Consider the following 23263-nt stretch of genomic DNA (forward strand, 5'->3'; position numbering starts at 1 on the left):
GTTCAACATCCCCCCCAATTTTTTTCATAACACCAACCTAAAGTCTCCTCAAGACGTGTGGCTTAACTCTGCTGCTCTCTTAATTTAGCGGTCTAAGGTCCACCAAATTACACCTTGTCTCGTAGGCAACTCGTTTTCTGCCGGAACCAACCTCCTCCAAAACATTTTTAATCAATGTTGCCAACTTAGCGACTTTGTCGCTAGATTTAGCGACTTTTCAGACCCTCTTAGCAACTTTTTTTCAAAAAAGCGACTAGCGACAAATCTAGTGACTTTTTGTGGTGTTATTGGAGATTTGTTCTTACTCTTCTCAACAAGCAGCAGGTGCCACCATGGGCCCCTCTCCCATCTGAAAGCACTCACAGGCAGCCCAGTCCTCGCACAGCAGTTCCTCAGAGCTGCAGTCAGAGCAGGAGATGTTAACTCCTCCGCGTCCAGACTGAAAATTAATCGCGTTTGCGCTCCGCCAAAGTGTCTCTTTTGGGTAACTTTTGCCGGTCCCAAGCCCGGATAAAGGAGGAGGGTTGGTTTAAAAAAATTCAAAATAATCGACAGAAGAAAGTTAATTTGTGGTTCTAAACATATTTAGGGTGTTTTTACTCACTTTTGTCTCTCCTACGACATTATTCCTCTCCTACAGGCAGCGTCCATCACGTGCAGTTGCTGCAGTTCTCTTAATCCATGACCATGATGATATCTCCCCTTGTGTGTCACTCTAAATGTTTATTTTTTTTCTAGCCTTTTGATTTTGACTTAAATAGCGCCCCCTTTTTTGATTTGTTCTTTGTTTTTTTGCTCAGGTGATTATTTCTTGTACATGGACAACATTTGTAAATACGCATTTATATTATTTTCCCCAACGAGAGTTTCGTATGTAAAAAAAAATAAATAAATCCATTCATGATGCTGAGGGGAAATTATGCAAATTAGGCGATGACATCATTTAATTTACCTGATTTTATTTTAAGCCCTTTTTAAGGAGCCGCGGGAACCCTGATAAAGTTCCTATACCTTGTTTCGCAGATCTTTTGACAGTTCTTTCCTGCTCCCCATGGCTCAGTATCTGGCTTGCTCAGTGCATGAGAGCTAACAAACTCATTGACTATATATACACAGACACTAAATGCAATTGAAAAAGCCACAGGTGTGGGAAATTCGCCTTTAATTGACATTTTCACCTGTCTGTGTCACCTTGTGTGTCTGTAACAAGGCCAAACATTCAAGGTGTTTGAAAACTTTTGATCAGGGCCATTTGGGTGATTCCTGTTATCATTATGATTTAAAAAGGAGCCAAACAACTATGTGATAATAAATGGCTTCATATGATCACTATCCTTAAATTCTTTTTTTTTTGCATGATCAGTCATATTTTCAAAATCAATGCAAAAATTTCAAATTTTCTGCCAAGATATACAAATTTATGAGCACAACTGTATGTTTTTGTGGGTGTGCACCTGGTACATATTAATCATGCCATAGCGCTTGGTCTGAGAAATGACTGCAGTTGGCTTATCCATTCCAAACTTCTTGTTCACAATGCTAAGGAAGTTATTGGTATAGCCAATGATACATTCTGTGACTACAATATAACTGACAGAGGATTATTCCGCTTGCAGTTTTCACTTGAGATGTGATTATAGCTTGTGGAGGTTTGTCACTACAAGTGAAGACTGTAACAAGCACCACTGATGCATTCTAAAATGATCAAACCCCACATCACTGAAGAACTGATAGGCTATGACAAGACTTGAGACAACATTTGGATATGCTCAGACAGGCATCTTAACATCAAACAACATTTGGGCATCCTAACATCAAACAACATTTGATCAGCCGACCAGGCGCATCTGATTTGGCACACCAAGCGACCTGCATAGCCTGACACAGGGCTAAAATAACCCTGCATAACGTCCTTTTTTTTATTTTGTAAGGTGAACATGATATTTTGCTTAACCTACAGAACACATATTCTTACAAATGATTCTCCAATGTCTAGTAATTGCATGAATTATCCAAAAGCGAACCTGTAAGTCGAGTCCTTTTGTGTTTCTTGTGTCTGGAATGATACATTTTTTTTTTAATAATGAATCAACCTAATGCACCTATAGCGGTCAGGATGATGGATGGATGGCAGCACTGACACAGCAAGTGTTCCTGTATAGCTCAGGTGGTTGAGCATGGCACTTGTAATGCAAGGATTATGGGTTTGATTTGAATGAAGTCTGCTCAGTGAGATATCAGTTATAGTTTCTATAATTATTGGAGGAGTCCTAATACATGCACCATCTACCATCTACCAGTACACTGGCTGACCCAATCTGCCACAACAAAGAGAAATAGAGAGACAGAAGTGCACCAAAAAGAGAGAAAGAGAGAGAGAATAGACTAACTTCAAAATCAGGCATTTCAATTTGAATCACAAACTCACTTCAAAATTAGACATTTAAATTTGAGGTTTTTACTGTAGGCATAAAGGTCTAAACATTTTAGTGATGACACAAAGAGGCAGAGAGAAAGAGACAATTGACCATAGCTAATTATAGCAGCGGGAAGTACCAGATGTAAAATATTAACAGCAGGAATATTACATTTAAAGGTTATCTCAGCAGTTTGATGAGGTATGACTGAAATGCCCGTTCAACCATGATTGAATTCATAACAAACAACTGTAATATTTCTGAAAAGGCATAGTAATAAAAAATGCATAGTGAATTAAAATTCTATTCAAATAAAGTGTATACACCCTTAAAAAAGCCTCTCTCCTCGCCACCACATCACTTGCCTAATTAGAATATAACTCTAAGGACCCTAGCAGTACAGTGCACATGCTGCATGAGCAATCAGGATAATTACATTAACCCAAAGGCAAGGCTGATCAAAACTGCATGTAGTTCTGAAAATATCCCTTATTACAAAGTATAGCAATTACAGTAAATATAAAAAGTCTACACACCCCAGTGAAAATGCCAGGTTTTTGTGATGAGACAAAGATCAATCATGTCAGAACCTTTTCCGCTTTTAATGTGACCTATAATGTGAACAATTCAATTGAAAAACAAACTGACATCTTCGAGGGGGAAAAATGAAAAATGAAAACCTTACAATAACATGGTGGCAGAAGTGTGCACACCCTCTTAATACTGGGGATGTGGCTGTGTTCAGAATTAACCAATGACATTCAAACTCATGTTAAATAGAAGTCATTACACACCTGCCTTCATTTAAAGTGACTCTGATTAATCACAAATAAAGTTCAGCTGTTCTAGTAGGAATATCCTGACATTTTCTTAGTTGCATCTCAGAGCAAAAGCCATGGGCCGCAGAGAGCTTCCAAAGCATCAGTGGGATCTCAGTCAGGAGAAGGGTATAAAATAATTTCTAAAGCATTATATATGCCATGGAACACAGTGAAGACAGTCATCATCAAGTGGAGAAAATATGGCACAACAGAGACATTACCAAGAACTGGACGTCCCTCCAAAATTGATGAAAAGACCAGAAGAAAACTGGTAAGGGAGGCTTCCAAGAGGCCTATAGCAGACCTACAGTTCCAAATACCAGGACATTTTGGCACAAAACCTTCAGGCTTCCGTTAAAAAGCTGAAGATGAAGAGGAAGCATGACAACGACCCAAAGCACACAACAAAAACCACAAAAGCATTGCTTCACCAGAAAAAGAGCCCAGACCTGAATCCAATTGAACATATGTGGGGTGATCTGAAGAGGGCTGTGTGTGCAAATATTGCCATGTCAAGACGTGCCATGCTAATAGACTCCTACCCAAAAAGACTGAGTGCTGTAATAAAATCAAAAGGTGATTCAACAAAGTATTAGTTTAAGGGTGTGCACATTTATGCAACCAGGTTATTGTGAGTTTTTTATTTTTCCCCCTCAAAGATTTCAGTTTGTTTTTCAATTGAATTGTTCACATTAAAGGTCACATTAAAAGTGGATATTCTCTATACAACTGTAAGTTGCTGCCTCCATCCAAACTCTCATGATCTTAATTATAATACCTGCTTTACTTTCTTTAACACACCCGATATAGATCAAACATGGCCTTGCCTAAGCTTTTCTAGTGTCTTGGAACCAATAGAATACACAAATTGCTAATCTGCCCATCTGGTCTTCATTCTATGCAAGCTATAGCAAATAAAGGGTTTTAACGAATGTCCGTTGTAAATTAGGTGAACATAACTAAACTAAAAGATTAGGGCTGCAGTCCCATTATTCCCATACCATACAAACACCTTATAAGTAATTTAAACCTGGTAGGGTTACAGGGATAAAGGCAGGTTGTTCATGTGTATAACACGCACACACTCACAGGGACACAAAAAATATTCTTATGCAAAATCTTATTTTCGCTAACACCAAACCTTAACCCAAATTGCAATCCCCTAACCTTACCATTATTCCTACACCCAAATTATAACATCTACCCTAAACCTAACCCCTTAGCCAAAAATATACGTTTAACTAGTAGAAACAGGCTAAATGTCTACACAAGGTTTAATTTTCCTTTTATTACTAGGAATTTTTTGTTCCCAAAACTGTAGTAAAACGAAGACACATACCCTGATTGGTAATGAAGTACTGATTTTATCAGTAGCTACTGAGGGTCTACACACCCTTTGCAGAATCTTCAAATTTAGCTGATTACAAAATAATGATGAAGTTTTAAATATAAAGAGATGTTTACATTTTATTTTCAATATAACATTTTATTTTAAATATTGATTGTGTGAGTATCTTCACACCCCAGAGTTAATACTTGGTGAAGAAGGCACATATGGCAGCCAAAACAGCTGTAAATAATTTGACATTAGATTCTCTTAGTATAACATTTGTCGATTGTTTTTGTCATTCACGCTTAAGCTAAGTGAACAATTTTTCTGTTTTTTTCAAGCGAACATGTAAGTGCTGAGACTGGGCTTTTCAGGAACAATCAACACTTCAGCAAGACAAAAAAATCATTAGACTCTCCAGTCACCTGGTCACTCAAGATGTCTGCTAGAAGATTGGGGGAGGGCTGTGTATCTACCAAGAGAAAGTACAGCTTCTGATAATAGGACATATTAACAAATCCACAGATTAGATTAGGACCCCCACACACAGCACTGGTAGACCTACAGCATCTCTCCTCACACCCGACAAGAGAATCAGAGTGGGGTTGGGGAGAGGGGAGAAGAGGTAAAAAAAGAGGAAAGCTGGGTGGATCAAAAAGAGAGGAAGAAAGAGAGAGAGACATACATCTTAGATCTTAGAGTTGTGTGTGTCTGTGACGTGTGAGTATGCTGAGAAGACAGTCTGTGAGGATTATATCTCAATGTGGATAAAGACAGAGGAGGGAGGAAGAGGAGGAGGGAAGGAGAGATTTAACTGGCCTGGCACCAGATTACCCACTGGTTCTAAAGTAGTAAACAGTAAACAAGAGGGCCTCCGCTGTACACTGGTAGTATTCATCTGCTTTTCTACTTAACGAAGACCCCAAAGGCCGAAGATTGGAAAAGGGGATTTACCCTGAAGGGTCTTTACTGGGTAAACCCATAAATTGCATATTGCAGAGTAATTATAAAAACCCTCTTCAAATCAACGGTCATTACTTGCTTTGTAGATTAATATCAGTTAAGACAATGTTAATGTGTTATTAATGCCTATACGGAATCATCAACACTTCAACCTTTAAAATTGTGTTTATTACTAGAATGAATGCCTGAGAGGTGAAAGTAAATAAACTTGAGAATCATTAAGATTTATACTGCAGTGCAACACATTTCATGGGAGTATAATAAAAACTTGACTTAGTCAAGATAAAATGAACGTGTGTCACATAGTCTCCTTACAAACAGACATAGCAGAACATTAACTAAATGGGAAAAGGCCTTAACGCGCCGCTAGATTCTAATGAAGCACTCGATGTGTGATGCTGGCATTATTACTGAGCTGTAACTATTTCTCCCATGCATATCATTAGACTTCCCTCATAACAAATAATAAAGACATAAATATATTTTTCTTTCCCTCTCCCCCTCGCTCTGTATAAATATAATTAAATTGAAATTCTTAGTGACTTAATGGCACAAATGACATAGTCAATGTTGCCTGGTCAACAGCAACGCAACAACAGTAAGAAGAATCTAAAAACTATTTCAAATACTATGAAAATGGTACATATATGAGGTTTCATCAATATCTGTGTCTGTGACCATGGTAACAGTGACATCGATGCAACCTGTGAATAACAGTTTATTATTCTGTTTAAATGTACACATTTAGCCTACCTAATACCATTCTTAAACTTCTCTCCACAGATTGCAATGGGAAAGCAGTGCATGGAAAGGCTAAGATTTTTCACTTTATAATGGTGTGATTCATGGCTAATCAAGTGCAAAAACTCAATGCCCAGATAAAGCCCCCCTTCACACCAATAGAGGCTCAGAACTTGGTTTTGAGAAAACAAGATTCCAACAAAGTTGGAAATAAATTGTAATCGTAAGAAGAACCGAACGTGGCAAAAACGTGTTTGAAAAAAATACATTTTAAGTTCGGACGCGAAAATCCATTTAATGATTTTAGCATACACTTTTTCCATGATTGAATGTAGTTTTTTCATACTATGAAATATTTCAGTTACGTTTTTCTTTTCTTACAGTCAATACATTTGAGCTCAATTTGGCTCCAGAGATGTGGTCCAAGACCCCTCCGAAAGTGTGCCCCAACCATGTCAGACTTACAGGTACTGGTCATAAAATTTGAATATCATCAAAAAGTTGATTTATTTCAGTAATGCCATTAAAAAAGTGAAACTTGTATAATGTATACATTCATTCCACACAGACTGATATATTTCAAGTGTTTATTTATTTTAATTTTGATGATTATAACTGACAACTAATGAAAACCCTAAATTCAGTATCTCAGAAAATTTTAATATTGTGAAAAGGTTCAATATTGAAGACACCTGGTTCCACATTCTAATCAGCTAATTAACTCAAAACACCTGCAAAGGCCTTTAAATGGTCTCTCAGTCTAGTTCTGTAGGCAACACAATCATGGGGAAGACTGCTGACTTGACAGCTGTCCAAAAGACGACCATTGACACCTTGCACAAGGAGGGCAAGACACAAAAGGTCATAGTTAAAGAGGCTGGCTGTTCACAGAGCTCTGTGTCCAAGCACATTAATAGAGAGGCGAAGGGAAGGAAAAGATGTGGTAGAATTTTTTTTACAAGCAATAGGGATAACCGCACCCTGGAGAGAATTGTGAAAAAAAAAACATTCAGAAATGTGGGGGAGATTCACAAAGAGTGGACTGCAGCTGGAGTCAGTGCTTCAAGAACCACCACGCACAGACGTATGCAAGACATGGGTTTCAGCTGTTGCATTCCTTGTGTCAAGCCACTCTTGAACAAGACACAGCGACAGAAGCGTCTCGCCTGGGCTAAAGACAAAAAGGACTGCACTGCTGCTGAGTGGTCCAAAGTTATGTTCTCTGATTAAAGTAAATTTTGCATTTCCTTTGGAAATCAAGGTCCCAGAGTCTGGAGGAAGAGAGGAGAGGCACAGAATCCACATTGCTTGAAGTCCAGTGTAAAGTTTCCACAGTCAGTGATGGTTTGGGGTGCCATGTCATCTGCTGGTGTTGGTCCACTGTGTTTTCTGAGGTCCAAGGTCAACGCAGCCGTCTACCAGGAAGTTTTAGAGCACTTCATGCTTCCTGCTGCTGACCTACTTTATGGAGATGCAGATTTCATTTTCCAATGGTTTAAGGACCATGGTATCCCTGTTCTTAATTGACCAGCAAACTTGCCTGACCTTAACCCTATAGAAAATCTATGGGGTATTGTGAAGAGAAAGATGCAATACGCCAGACCCAACAATGCAGAAGAGCTGAAGGCCACTATCAGAGCAACCTGGGCTCTCATAACACCTGAGCAGTGCCACAGACTGATCGACTCCATGCCACGCCGCATTGCTGCAGTAATTCAGGCAAAAGGAGCTCCAACTAAGTATTGAGTGCTGTACATGCTCATACTTTTCATGTTCATACTTTTCAGTTGGCCAACATTTCTTAAAATCCTTTTTTTGTATTGGTCTTAATTAATATTCTAATTTTCAGAGAAACTGAATTGGGGATTTTCATTAGTTGTCAGTTATAATCATCACAATTAAAATAAATAAACATTTGAAATATATCAGTATGTGTGTAATGAATGAATATAATATACAAATTTCACTTTTTGAATGGAATTACTGAAATAAATCAACTTTTTGATGATATTCTAATTTTATGACCAGCACCTGTATAGGAAGTGGCCCATTAGTGTTACAACCATTGTGTGTGAACACAGTTTGTCGCTGCATCCACAAATGCAAGTTAAAACTCTACCATGCAAAGAAGTAAACATACAGTGGATATAAAATGTCTACACACCCCTGTTAAAATGCCAGGTTCTTGTGATGTAAAAGAATGAGACAAAGATAAATCATGTCAGAACTTTTTCCACCTTTAATGTGAACTATAACGTGAACAATTAAATTGAAAAACAAACCGAAATCTTTGAGGGGGAAAAATAAAAATCTCACAATAACCTGGTTGCATAAATGTGCACACCCTTAAAGTAATATTTTGTTGAAGCACCTTTTGCTTTTATTACAGCACTCAGTCTTTTTGGGTAGTCTATTAGCCTGGCACATCTTGACGTGGCAATATTTACCCACTCTTCTTTGCAAAAGCGCTCTAAATCTGTCAGATTGTGAGTTAATCTCCTGTACACAGCCCTTTTCAGATCACCCCACAGATGTTCAATTGGATTCAGGTCTGGGCTCTGGCTGGGCCATTCCAAAACATTAATCTTCTTCTGGTGAAGCCATGCTTTTGTGGATTTGGATGTGTGCTTTGTATCATTGTCAAGCTGAAAAGTGAACTTCATCTTCAGCTTTTTAACAGACACCTGAAGGTTTTGTGCCAAAATTGCCTGGTATTTGGAACTGTTCATAATTTGAAGAAAAACAGCCCCAAAGCATGATGCTGCCACCACCATGCTTCACTGTGGGTATGTTGTTCTTTGGGTGATGTGCAGTGTTGTTTTTGCGCCAAACATACCTTGTGGAATTATGGCCAAAAAGTTTCATCAGACCATAACACATTTTCCCACATGTTTTTGGGAAACCTGATGTTTGTTTTTGCAAACTTCAGCTGGGCTTGGATGTTCTTCTTTGTAAGAAAAGGCTTCCGTCTTGCCACCCTACCCCATAGCCCATTCATTTGAAGAATACTGGAGATTGCTGTCACATGTAGCACACAGCCAGTACTTGCCAGAAATTCCTGCAGTTCCTTTAATGTTGCTGTAGGCCTCTTGGAAGCCTCCCTGACCAGTTTTCTTCACGTCTTTTCATCATGGTAATGTATCTGTTGTGCCATATTTTCTCCATTTGATGATAACTGTCTTCACTGTGTGCCATGGTATATCTAATGCTTTGGAAATTATTTTGTAACCTTCTCCTGACTGATATCGTTCAACAATGAGATCCCTCTGATGCTTTGGAAGCACTCTGCGGACGATGGCTTTGCTCTGAGATGCAAGAAAATATCAGAAAAGTCCTACTAGAACAGCTGAACTTTATTTGTGATTAATCACTTTAAATGATGGCAGGTGAGTAATGATTTCTATTTAACATGAGTTTGAAGAAGATTTCAGTTTTTTTTTCAACTGAATTGTTCACATTATAGGTCACAATAAAAGTAGAAAAAGTTCTGACATGATTATCTTTATCTTATTCTTTTACATCAGGGGTGTGTAGACTTTTTCTATTCACTGTATATAAACCAGAAACGCTGGGGCCTTCTTTGGGCCCAAGCACATTTAAGTTGAATTGAGGCGAAGTGGAAAGCTGCACAGTTCTAAACCCAGCATCCATTATGGTATGGAGTGAATTAGTGCACATGGCATGGGTGAGTTGCACATCTGTGAAGGCACCATTAATGCTGAACAATGTATACAGGTTTTGGAGCCAACATATTTCAGGGAAGGCCTTGCTTATTTCAGCAAGACAATGACAAAACACAACAGCATGGTTCCGTAGTAAAAGAGTCCAGGTGCTTAACTGGCCTGCCTGCATTCCAGACCTGTCACTCATTGAAAACATTTGGAGCATTATGAAACAAAAAATATGACAAAGGAGACCCAGAACTGTTGAGCAGCTGAAATCCTATATCAACTAAGAATGGGAATACATTTCAGTTTCAAAAGTACAGCACTTGGTGTCCTCAGTTCCCAAAGAGCTTAGAGAGTATTGTTAACAGAAGAGGCACTGTAACACAGTGGCAAACATGCTCCTGTCCCAACTTTTTTGAAATATTTTGCAGGTATCAAATTCTAAATGTGGCATGTATTTTTCCAAAAACAACAACATTTCTCAGTTTCAAGATTTAGTATGTTGGCTTTGTACTATTTTCAATTCAATATAGGGATAAATAATTTACACATCATTGCATTCTGTTTTTATTAGCATTTCACGCAGTGTCCCAAATCTTTTGGAAACGGGGTTGTATTTACTCCAGGGGAGGTTTTACAAAATATAGATTTTAGGGGTACCAATATCTTTGAAACCTATATTATTTCTGAAAATATATCATACAACTGATTGAAATGTTTTGTTTTTGTGAAATTGTGTAGAAATAAAAGTATATGATGTTTGAACCCATAATACGACTCATTGTTTATGATGTTTATTTTTTTAGTAATGTTTTTATCATCATTCTTGTCATAGATACATGTAATAATAGTCAACGTTTAGAATCAATTTCCCTCAATGCCTTGCTGTTCTCTGACTCTTTCTCTCTCCCCGTCTTTCTCATACACATTTCAGAGCCAGTTAAATCATACAATTCCAGCATACCTATGTGCTATGCTAACTTTTGCACTATGTTAACTCTCTCTCACACACACACACACAAACACACGTACACACACAGGCACAGCATAATATAACAAATGAAAGATTAAGAAAATCTTTCTGCTTAACAAAAAACACTACCCATCATCCTTATCTGCCATTCACTTACAAAGTAAACTATAAACTGTGTTAACACTTATAGAACAGTTCAATTGTTTTTATTTCAACATTTTGACAATTAGTAACTGAGTTATGTAAAAACAAACTTTTGTAAAAACAACCTTTATTGTTATTCTACAGCAATAGCACTAACTGCATTATCTCTGACGCAGTCACCCGGCCACAATCAGTCAACCAATCAATCAAATATATTTTATCAAGCCCTTATTATATAAGCAGTTGGCACAAAGTGTTTTATACAGATACCAGCCTGAAACCCCAAAGTATGTATGGCTAGGAAAACTCTTTTGTTGGTTTAAAACCTTATAAATATTGTTTGAGGAACTGGACTGAGGTCTAACTAATCCTTCGTATGGCTGTTCTGGGTGAAGAGAATAACTGTACATGACAAAAACATTGTGTCACATCAATGTTTTTGCATATTCAAATGACAGGTGGGTACACAAATCCAGGTGGGTTGTGTCCAGATTCTTTAAACTGCGCAACCAGGTCAAACAGTGGTTTTTGCTGGTTGCAAAAAACAACATTTGAAATCCATAACATACTGAGAAGATTCTAGTTCAGGGGTGAAAGGTACATGGTAGGGAACGCTGTTTGGGTCACAGCATGTAAAAATTAACATGTTACATAAAACTGTGTGACATGTAAAATACCACTATGTGACATGTATCTTTATTGTGATGCAAAGACCCAAACAGTGTTTTATGCCCTGATAATTTCAGCATCTGACCAGTAAATGAAAGGATGCTGGATTGAATCCCAGAGCCAGCAAGGTGACAATAAATTCTATCCCTGAGAAAGGCTGTTGATCCTAATTGCTCTCAAGGTTGTTGCTGGAAATGAGAATGTGTTCTCAGCAAACTTACTGGGTAAAAATAAGGCAAGGGTTAATGCAAGTTGCTTTACACCAACTATATGTTATTTCATGATACATTACTTTATCGGGACAGTACAAGAAACTGTCAGACTATCGCTGTCTTTATTATTAGGGGTACACATCTTAATTGCTGGTGTTCTCTGGTGCAATGCATGTACTGGCCATCAGGGAGTAGAATAAAAAATATGTTAATGGAAATTTGAGAGTGAGACGGTGAGTGACTCAGCTATTTAGCGCACCGTGACTGTTTCTCTATCTGAGACATGTAAATTTAAAGGGGCCATGTTTGGCAAAATCAGTGTCTTAAATGGCATTCACTAGAGTTTATAGGCAGGGTAAAGGATTTCCCTATTCTGGATTGAATTTCAGACAAAGGATGCTATTTCAGACAGAGTCGTTTTTTGTTTGTGCAGGAATTCTTATTCTCTGCTACTACTGACCACAAAGCCACCTCAAGTGACAGATGATCCATTGTTTGAAAGAGCATGTTCTAACGAAAGTAAAATAAATTAAGAACTAAAAATGGAAGTTTCAGAGTACAGTAAATGCCCTTGGAAATGGAATATTGTGTGAAGGCCTACAGAGGAATATAAGAGAATGAGAGAACAGGAAAGAGAGAGAGCAGTAGCAAAAGTGATTGAGAGGAGATGTAGCCTAAGGAAGGCCTAAGCAATTTGGATCTTGAAGAGCAATGACAACAGCAGCAAGCAGCAGTAATGTTTCTCCTGAAAGATAGCACTGGATTGCTGCTAGTAAATCTGCACCTACCATCATTTAAAGGGGATCATGACCACTATATCATCTACAGGGACAGCTATATTAATATTATATATAGGAAGCTATGGATGGTTTAACAATTGGCATAAACATTTTTATCCAGTTTGACTGCACACATTTTCATACTGGTCACCCCTGGTATTCAAACCAACATCACTGTCATTTGCAAGCTTCATGCACTACCAGCTGAGCAACAAGAGCTCTTCTGTGATTTTCTAGGCTGGGCAGAACTCCTTTAACTCTTATTCTAATCATATAATTAATGAAAAGCAAAGGCAAGGACAACTACATGTAAGTGTCTTGGCATACTCTTGGTGAAAAAGGGGTTTGTAATCTCATTTTATATCCAGTTTTTTTAGTCTGCCTTCTTTGCATTTCAGTCATTTAGCAGACACTGTTATCCAGAGCGACTTACAGAAGCAATTATGGTAAACTGCCAAGAAAACAATGACAGATTTTTTTCATCTTGCCGGCTCAAGGATTCGATCCAAAAACCTTTCAGATACTGGGCAGATGCTCTAACTACTAGATCTCACGCCTCTAGTTTGCCAACTTCAATTGATGTTTTCTTGCCAAGACAAAAACAGTCTGCTGAAGTTATTGAATTATATAAAGCAGTTGACTCCTCCAATCAGAGCTCCTATATTCAGTATGCAGAACCGGCAGCACTAACGTGGTTCCAGATCTGTTGTTGCTGTCTCTGGCTAGGGGGATTGGCAAGAGCCCAAACAGACAAGGGACCAGGCTAGAGTTGGACAACATTTTCAGTTCAGCTTTAACACACTGTGTCCTCCTACAAGACCTCGTCTTGAAACCTTGTAGGATGTACTGGAAGACTCAGGTACCACAAGTCCTTGTTTATTTCTGCAAGGTAAAAATACCACCAGGCATTCTCCCTCAGATTCGAGGCACCAGGCACATAAAAGCACTTTCGGCTGATGAATTGTTAATTTAGAATAAGGGGGAATTGCTTTAGTATTCTGACCCAACCTAGGGAACAGTGAGCCATTTGTTTGAAAACTAAATTAGGCAGCGTGTTATGGTCTGAACCAAACTGCCCTTTGACTTTTATAAATTGTTTAATGACCTAAAATGTTGCTAACGACTCAGATAACTAATGATTAGGTAAGGATTTCTCTTTCTCTGTATGACAGTACACAGTGACTGTGAAATGTGTTCTACGATCACTCATGGCAAATAATCCATCGACAGAAAGAACCGACACATTCACAGAATAATTTAATGACATTCATACATTATGCTTTTTTGTAGAAATAATAATAATAGTTTGAACATTTTAGTTGCTGAATAATGAAAGGAATCAAAATGGCTGTTAGTGGACAGGCCTACATGAGCCTGTCTTCTCCTATCTTCTACACACATAATTCCCCACCTTAAGAATTCCTTAGACTCTTAATACAATTGGTCTGTCAAATCCAGTCACCCACCAACACAGTCACACATAGGCTCTGCGTGACAAAGGTCTTTAGCCCCCTTTGGATAGCAGCTTTCCTGTGCAACATGGGAGGGGGATGGCAGATCTGCTAAGCCTCTCTGACTAGAACAGCTTTTCGTAGCTACAGTAACAGCACCATCTCTTCAGAGCAGAGCAGCTGCAATCCCTCAGCCAATCTGACTCCTGCCTCACCATATAACATTTGCATACAATAATTCCACCTCACTTGATTGGGTGTTCCCCACAGCTACAATAATGATGCATTTGAAAAGAATGCAATGTGGCATTTTAATGTGAAAAATATGTATTTAAATTCCATTTATGATATGGCTGCATGCATTTAGTATTTTGAAATGTTCTGTTCTGGTCTTTGCCTACAGAAAGGTAATTAACCCTGATTAACAGTGCACACATTAATTGTACATCAAACTGTCATTCTTTGACAATGGCCTGTAAATATAGATTGTTGTGTTGGCTCCAAAATACAATGGGTAAAACAAACAGGTAAATTTAATGTCATGTCTCTATACTTCTTGGTCAGCTGGCGAATACTATAAAGATGCTTCAGCCTTTTTTTGTAAGTAAGTTATGGAGGAAAATGCAAACCTAACAGGAAATGAACACACGTGTATACACACAAAAACACTGTGGTGACCATGGCATCGAGAACTTGCAATGACGCTGTTCCAGGTTAAAGGTGGTGAGTGTGTATGTCTGTTTTTGTCTGTGTATGCCTGTCTGTGTGCCAATCATTGAATTAGCCAAATTTTTGACACTAAATACTACTCCTGCGTGGATGGCAAAATGCACTGTGAACTCAGAGGAACTGTCTACAGTGTTCTGGCCTGACCTGAGTTGAAATGCTATTAGAAATCACTTTAATTTATTTATCTGGAAGATTTGAAATAGCATTAAACCCAGGTCTTGCTCTGGCATCACCCCAGATTTCTAAAGGGACTCCCAGTGATGTCACGCAGTGAATGAGCATGACAGACTAAAGCGTTATCTTTGACAGTCTTTGGCAGTGTTCTTGTGGAGGAATATATTGTATGCTTGGAACTGGGGATACAGACAAAATGTATGGGATTTAAGAAATCAATAGACAGGAGAGCTTACATCAATGGCTATGTGGCTTCTCAGTTGACATGTAGGCCCTTCAACCTCAGCAAACACCTAGACAAATGTTGCTTTCTGCAAGTCGATATGGCTCTCTCTCTCTTTCTTTCTGTCTCTTTCTCTCTGCTCTATCTTTCTTTATCCTCTCTTACTCTCATAAACAAATAAATAAAACTTTTCTAGCATGTCTATCCTAGCTATGCTAACTTTAGCACTAGCACAACAGTTGTGCATACTGGTGGGTGATAAGTATCAATTGCCACAACAATATTCTTTCCTTATCTCTCTGTCTCTATGTGTCTCTCTTTCATTCCCAACCAATTAATTTGGATACACAGGTCAGCTGGCTCACATTCCCCTCTTCTCAGGTCAATTTACCTGAGTCATGAATCACTAAGACTCAGTCCAACTCTCCTTAGACATCATTGAAGAGAAAGCAGGGCGACTGGCCGCTTTAAGAGGTGGCTGCTACAAACAGGGTTGACGTTACCATTTAATGCATCCGTTGCATTTAACACATCAGATCCTGATCACAGGCATTAGATGCATTCCCAGTTCAATACAATTATTTGAATAAACAAAGGAAATAGTTTGCGGTCTCAAAGATCAACCAGTTTACATTGGAAATCTTGTATTTTGCTAACATTATTGACAACTGTTTTTGTCTGAATCAAACTCAAAACCCTGAGGTTACAAGAGCCATGCCCTTACCAAGTGAGCCACACAGGATCTGTTTATAAGAGGTTGCTTCCAGACAGATTTATGTCAGGGTTCAAATTATGGGGGGGATTTGACTTGGGCCCCCCCAAAAGAGGTAAAAACTGTTTTTAATAAATGACACACAAAAGACGCATGAGTAACGTGAGTGATGTACAGTACCCAGCAAATTCCCAGCCGAAGTTGGACAGCTTTTGTGCTGGTAAGATGTGTTGTGTCCCTTGCTTAAGCTAGCACATTTAAAAGTAATTGATTTTGGCTTAAACTGCATGGAAATGTAACGATAGAAAATGTTTTTCTGAGTATTGCCATCAGTTAATTTCCGCAAAAACAGACGTTACTTCCGTCAAATCTGTAGCAGATTTCCCCTCATTTGTATATTGTCTGACTTGTTGTGTGCTTATGGCTTGGCATTTCAGCCCAGGAGATTCAACCCAAACCTCTGTGATTGTTAAGGCAAGACTGATTTGATAGAATACTTTGCATTAGGCTACTTTAAAGACTGAAACATTTCCCTAGCTACTACTTAAAGGCATAGCACCCAAAAATCTGCCAAATTTGTCAGCTGTTTTCTTACCTTGAAAATAGTCTAATAGTCTAAGGAAAAATAAGACAAATCTAGATTATTGAGGGATCTATGCAATTAATGTTAATCATGCACTGGCCTAGATGCTGTATGGTAGTAACACATCTCCCTACCTCTTTAGCATGTTGATAGTGTCATTGGTTCTGGTATTGTGTGAGTCTGTGTTTGAGCAGAAATTATGGTCTGCTGTTGTAGTGTGTGTGGGTCTGACTTGCTACTAGTTTTGCACTAGGATACTTTGTTGGTGATCCCTGACTACAAAGGTTCTTGGGTGGTTCGTGCTCCATGAACTGGTGTAATTGATTGGATTTATCTGCAGACATCATCTGCAGATCTGCAGACATTACATTTTACCAGCAAGATACTGTAAGGATTGTAAGACTTCAGTTCACTGGAGCATGTGCCTGTGCTGTACTGGGTTCCCTTTATGCCCTGGAGAAAGAGTTGACACCCCCCTGATTGTCATTGTATAATTCACAATCTGGTTCATGGTGTATATTGAGTGGAGCCCAACCTAAGCCCTTTGGTGGTGGTGCTGCAGGTGTTGGTTTCACTCCACAAGCCCAGTTTGAGCCCCTGCAGTGGGGCAATGATCTGTCAGAGACAGGGCCAATAACTGGTGGTTCTCACTGAGCACCACTGATGTAGCCAGACGGCAGATGTGGCCCCTCTGTGCTATGGGGACTCTGTTGCTGCAGTCAGTAACTCGTGCTCTGCCAGGCCTGGGTGCAGGCTGCAGTTGGCATAGCTCAGCGACACCTTTGCAGTTGTAATAGGATGGAGTGCCACATTCTTGCTCACGGTATTGATTAAATTGTCACTGATCTCAAATGCACATCGTTATCCATGTAGACCATGGAAGCAGTTTGAGATAAGCACTCTGTGAGCTGTTAAGTGATTTACAGTATAATGGCCTAGCAAAAAATCAAACAGGACAATCTCTATTCTAAAAACATAAACAAACATAGTATTTTTAAACATTCAGATATAATTTTAAAGCTGTTGGGGCTGGATATAACATTTGAAAGGAATTAGCGAATGATGTGCACAGCCTTCAGAGACTGTTCTAATGGAGGAATGAGGAGAGTTATATTGGCTGGTTGGGCTCTGCCCTTTGTTTCCCTCAGCCCCTGATGAGATAAAGAGCCATATCTAGCTCTGGGTCTGGTCTCTTAAGGGGGAGGGAAGGAATTCATGGAAGAGCTGTCGCTGTCTCAGTCTCTGATAGCGGAGGGAGGATCGGGGCTGATGGAAGAACTGCCAACTGTCTCTGTATGTGACAGCGGAGGGAGGGGTCTGATGGATGAGCTGACAACAGTCTCTGTCTCTGACTGAGGAGGGAGGGTGGGTATGGATGGGAGAGATGGAAGAGGGAGATGCTTAAATCCCTGGGCTAGAGGAATGGCTGGAATGCTGGAGGCACCACTGCAGCCTGGGACCACACTGCAGTAGTCCCAGGCTGCAGTGGGATCTGGCTGCAGCTGTAACCGACTTCCCTTACACAACAGAGAGGGCAAATTTAATGATGGACTGCAGCATTAGGGGGATTATGACAGCAGAGCACTTCGTTTGTCTCTCTGCAGTTGTGAAAATCTACTGTGGCCCGGCTAACATGCTGCAGCAGTTTGATGTGTGACTGATTGAATGCCCTCTGTCTTTCTCTGGATGGCTATAGTTGGATCAGATACTGCTTCGTTTACTTTCACTCCCAGTTCATCTTATCTATTTCGTCTGATTACACAAATATAACGATGCATTCCAAGAGATAAAAGCTGTTGACTGACTACAGAGACTGAATGAGAAAGAAAGAAAAAAGACGGAGAGTGAAAACTTTATGAAACGAAAGAAGGAATTAGAGAGTAACTACTGGTGCATCTCAAAAAATATAATTTTTTTCAGTAATTCAAATCAAAAAGTGACACCTTAATATATTTAGATTAATTACACAAAGTGAAACATTTCAAGCCTTTTTTGTTTCAATCGTGATGATTACAGCTCATGGAAATCAAAAATCGAGTATCTCAAAATATTACAATATAAATTCACAATATAGAAATGTCGACCTGAGAAGAGCTCTAATCAGCTAATTAACTCAAAACTCCTACAACGGTTTCCAAAGTATGTTAATTTATGCACTCAATACTTGGTCGGGGCTCCTTTTGCACAAATTACTGCATCAATGCGGCATGGCATGGAAGTAATCAGCTTGTGGCCCTGCTGAGGTGTTATGGAAGTCCAGGTTGCTTTGATAATGGCCATCAGCTCGTCTGTGTTGTTGTCTCATTTTCCTCTTGACAATACCCCATAGATTCTTTATGGGGTTCAGGTCAGGTGAGTTGGCTGGCCTATCAAGCAAAGTAATACCATGGGCAGCAAACTAATTGCCAGCCGTTCTGGCACTGTGGAAAGGTGCCATGTCCTGCTGGAAAAGGAAATCAGCATGTCCATCAAGTTTGTCAGCAGATGGAAGCATGAAGTGCTCTAAAATCACCTGGTGGATGGCTGCTTTGACTCTGAACTTGATAAAACACAGTGGACCAACACCAGTAGATGACATCACTGACTGTGGAAACTTCACCCTGGCCTTCAAGCAACTTGGATTCTGTGCCTCTCCACTCTTCCTCTAGACTCTTGGACCTTGATGTCCAAATGAAATGCAACATTTACTTTCATCTGAAGAGAGGACTTTGGACCACTGAGCAACGGTCCAGTTCTTTTTCTCCTTTGCCCAGGTAAGACGCTTCTGATGTTGTCTCTGGTTCAGGAGCTGCTTGACACTATGAATGCAACACTTGACAGCCCATTTCTTGGACACGTCTGTGCATGGTGGCTCTTGATGACTCCAGCCTCAGTCCACTCCTTGTGAAGCTCCCCCAAGTTCTTGAACTGGCTTTGTTTGACAATACTCTCAAGGCTGCGGTCATCCCTGTTGCTTGTGTCCCTTTTCCTACCAAACTTTTCCCTTCCAGTCAACTCTCAATGAATATGCTTTGATACAGCACTCTGCGAACATCCATCCCATTCAGCAATGACCTGTGGCTTATCCTCCTCATGGAGGGTGTCGATGAGTGTCTTCCCCATGATTGTGTTTGTGTGTACTAAACCAGACTGAGAGACTGAAGGCTCAGGGAGTTGATTAGATGATTAAAGCTCTTCTCTGGTTGACATTTCTGTATTGTATTTTTTTTCTTCTGATTTCCATGAGCTCTAAGACGTAATCATCAAGATGAAACAAAAAAGGCTTGAAATGTTTCACTTTATGTGTAATTAATCCAGACTATATGAAGGTGTCACTTTTTGATTTTAATGGGAAAAAAATAACTTTTCCACGATATTCTATTTTTTTTAGATGCACCTGTAGTCTAATATTCGATTTGTCAGTTCCTATTTTATCCCAAGTCAAACGCTACGTATACATAAGCAATAAGCCATAAAGGGGTGGGGTTTATACCACAGCGTAGAGCTGTTCTTATGCATGAAACATCACTGAGTGCTTGGACACAGCGCTTAACGGTGGTATATTAGACATATATCACAAACCCCCGGGATGCCTTATTGCACTTATGAACCATTCACCAGTGTACGTAGTTAGAGCAGTAACAAGGGATTTCATGTCATACCCCAGGTATGCAGTCCCGTACACCATGGTTTGCAGCAAATCAGTATTAAAGATTCCAATCACCTTGTATTGTAAACAGTATCCATTCTATAATATATCCTATGTATTGCTATGGTGACAGATATAGATTTCCTGTCACTGCATATTTGGGTTGTATTTGAAATATCTTCCATCTATGTAAAACAATGGAATATTGTATCATGCCACATGCCAGGGAAAACAAACCGGAATTGTGTGGACGTCATGGGTAATTTCTTTAATAATAACACTGAATAAACCCAAAAGTATGCAGCATGCGATGGGCAAGATCAAAATATTTGTCTATGCCAGGGATTAACTATTTAGAGGTTAAACTGCTTAGGACATTTGAGCTAGCAGGTTTACAGTGCCTATTCCATAATTGAATGCAATAGTCAAAACATTGCTCACAGCAGTTGGAGGTTCAAATTCTATTTTAAGATAACTTCACATTCTTAATTCTGTTCTTTGTTGAGCTTGCCTTGTTTAATGGACCAGTGAAATAGTTCTGGAAACTAACATTTTGTCCATATTGCATTCCAGGAAAACAGAGCTGAGCTGCTTTTTTCTACTGGAACAAAAGGATAACATCATACAGCTCTGTACCGCTCAGTTGGTAGAGCATGGCATATAAAATGCTAGGTTTGTGAGTTTGATTCCCACGGGGGCAATATGAAAATGTATGCACACATTCCTAAAAGTAATTGTGAATAACAGTGTCTGCAAATTAATGTCATGGTAGTTCATCTCTTAATTCTGAAGCAAATTAAAATAGTTATTGAATTGCTGGAGTGTAGAATAGGAAGTGGCTGTCAAAAACAACTGAATAAGGGAACGACAGGAGCATAGGTTCTATAAACATCAGCAGTAATGTAGTATTATTTTATTCTGTTTGGGCAGACAATGTATTCAATCAAGTAGTCTGAATAAAATAAAATCTCTCTAATGCAACTGTAATTCGATGTGGGATCCTGTGTTATAGCACAAAGAATATAATGCAACATTAGGCTACATTTGGAGTATGATGTAATAAAAATAGGAGGGCCATTACTGTAGTAAGCACAGGAATCATATGTACTTGCATTTGGTAAAGAACAGTTTTGAAATGTAATGTCTTAATTCAAATCTGGCATGGAATTTCTTGCCTTTTAACCTCAATGAGATCTCACAATTTTTAACATCTCTATGGAATCCTCAAATCAGATCATCTTTCACTGTCTCGCTGTCTTGTAAAAACAGACGTGTTTTCCTCAATCCTATTGAGCAGAGTTAATCGATCAGCAGAGTTAAGGTACAAAGCTGAGAAATAACTGAATTAATTTATTACAATCTATCTATTTCCTCCCTCTTTATTGTCTATCACTTGTCTCTTTCTCTCACTCCATCTTGTTCTCTCTTCTCCATCATTGTCTTTTACTTGGCATATTGTATGTCATTTTAAACTCAATTAAACCAGCTGGGAGCACCCGGTTCGAATGTTATCATTGGATTGAATGGGCGTTATCAGTGGTTATCAACCTCATAGATATGGGTCAGAGGGGCCTGCTACACCTACTGGTAGGCTCAGAAGGCTGTTATCATTCATTCGCATGGTTAATCACGGATAAGTACACGAGAAGGACAACTTAAATAGATCCAATCCCAGACAAATTCAGGTCGCTGCTACAAGTAAGACCATTAAAATGGGTTAGGGTTAGGGTTAAGGTAAGTCTACAGGTAAGACTATTAAAATGAGAGCCTTTAAACTGTGATGATTTCGTCATAACTAAATTATCTAAATACTAAATTAACCATGCGAATGGATGATAACAGCCTTCTGAGCCTACCAGTAGGCTAGCAGGCCCCTTCTGACCCATATCTATGAGGCTGATAACCACTGATAACGCCCATTCAATCCAATGATAACATTCGAACCACCTGCTGGGAGAAGGTGTCACAGGCTAGAGAAGTGGAAACCACTTGTCACAGGCTAGAGAAGGGGAAAGTTTAAAATAAAATACATTGGCTAATACAGGTGATATTTGACGATATTGACACTCATGTTTATTGCAAACATAATTTAAAAGTATAATGAGAAATTGCTCCACTAAGAAAATCACCTGTATTAGCCCATGTATTTTATTGTAAACTTTCCAATTCTCTATTCTGTGACAAGTGGTTCATTTGATCTGGGTCAATAAACTTCTGTGAATCATCCCAGCTCTACTCATATCTCAACTTATGACATTAACCTGAAAGGTGAAATTCAGAACAGTAGCTACCAGTTCTCAGGACAGATTAGAGGTCAGCAAACCTCAGAGACTGCTGTCTTGTCTCATCGCTGGAACTTTCAACGGGCTTGACACAACCACCAAGACACCTTCTCCCAGCCGGGAACAGCTTAGAGGAGACCAACCCTAACATAACCATATCACATAACCATAGTAAAGGGAGAAAAGAATTGCAAAAGAAATTGCAATGGGTTGGTCTTGACTTTTGACAACCTGACAAATATATATTAAAGCAAACACAACAGACGTGTTTTAATTTTCTCTCCCACTCCTTTCACACGCACATACACATATGACTTACCCCAACCTTAACCTAAACCTAACCCTAGCATTAATCGCAATAACCTCTCCTTTATACCTAAACTTAACATTGCCCTAATACATAAACCAAAAACTAGACCCAATTCAAATAACTATCCATTGTATGTAACACCTTCAACCAACCCCTAACAACATATATATATTTTTTTAGTGGGGACCTGTCAAAAAACCTTGTGGGGACTCATTTTTCAGACTTAACAATTTTTGTGGGGACTGCGTCCCCAAATGTACACATTGGCACTTGGATCACAGACAGACACGTTTGTTTTTCTATCCTTGTAGGGTAATTAGAGAAACACATTTTATATCCCCTAGCCCAAATCCAAACCCTAACCTATAATGCCTCAAATTAAAAGTAGTACTATTTACCCTAAACCTATCGCTTATGTCAGATATCACATTTATCCTTGAGGGGGCCCGCCAAA

General features: G+C 39.1%; 1 protein-coding gene across 1 annotated transcript in view; it reads right to left on the reverse strand.

Annotated features, from left to right (window-relative positions):
• LOC105006060 (potassium/sodium hyperpolarization-activated cyclic nucleotide-gated channel 1) overlaps window positions 1-23263 on the reverse strand; it is a 181218-nt gene that overhangs the window by 150360 nt on the left and 7595 nt on the right. The gene's annotated exons all lie outside the window — the stretch shown is intronic.

This window comes from Esox lucius, chromosome 14 (assembly GCF_011004845.1).
Source record: "Esox lucius isolate fEsoLuc1 chromosome 14, fEsoLuc1.pri, whole genome shotgun sequence".
Lineage (NCBI taxonomy): Eukaryota > Metazoa > Chordata > Actinopteri > Esociformes > Esocidae > Esox > Esox lucius.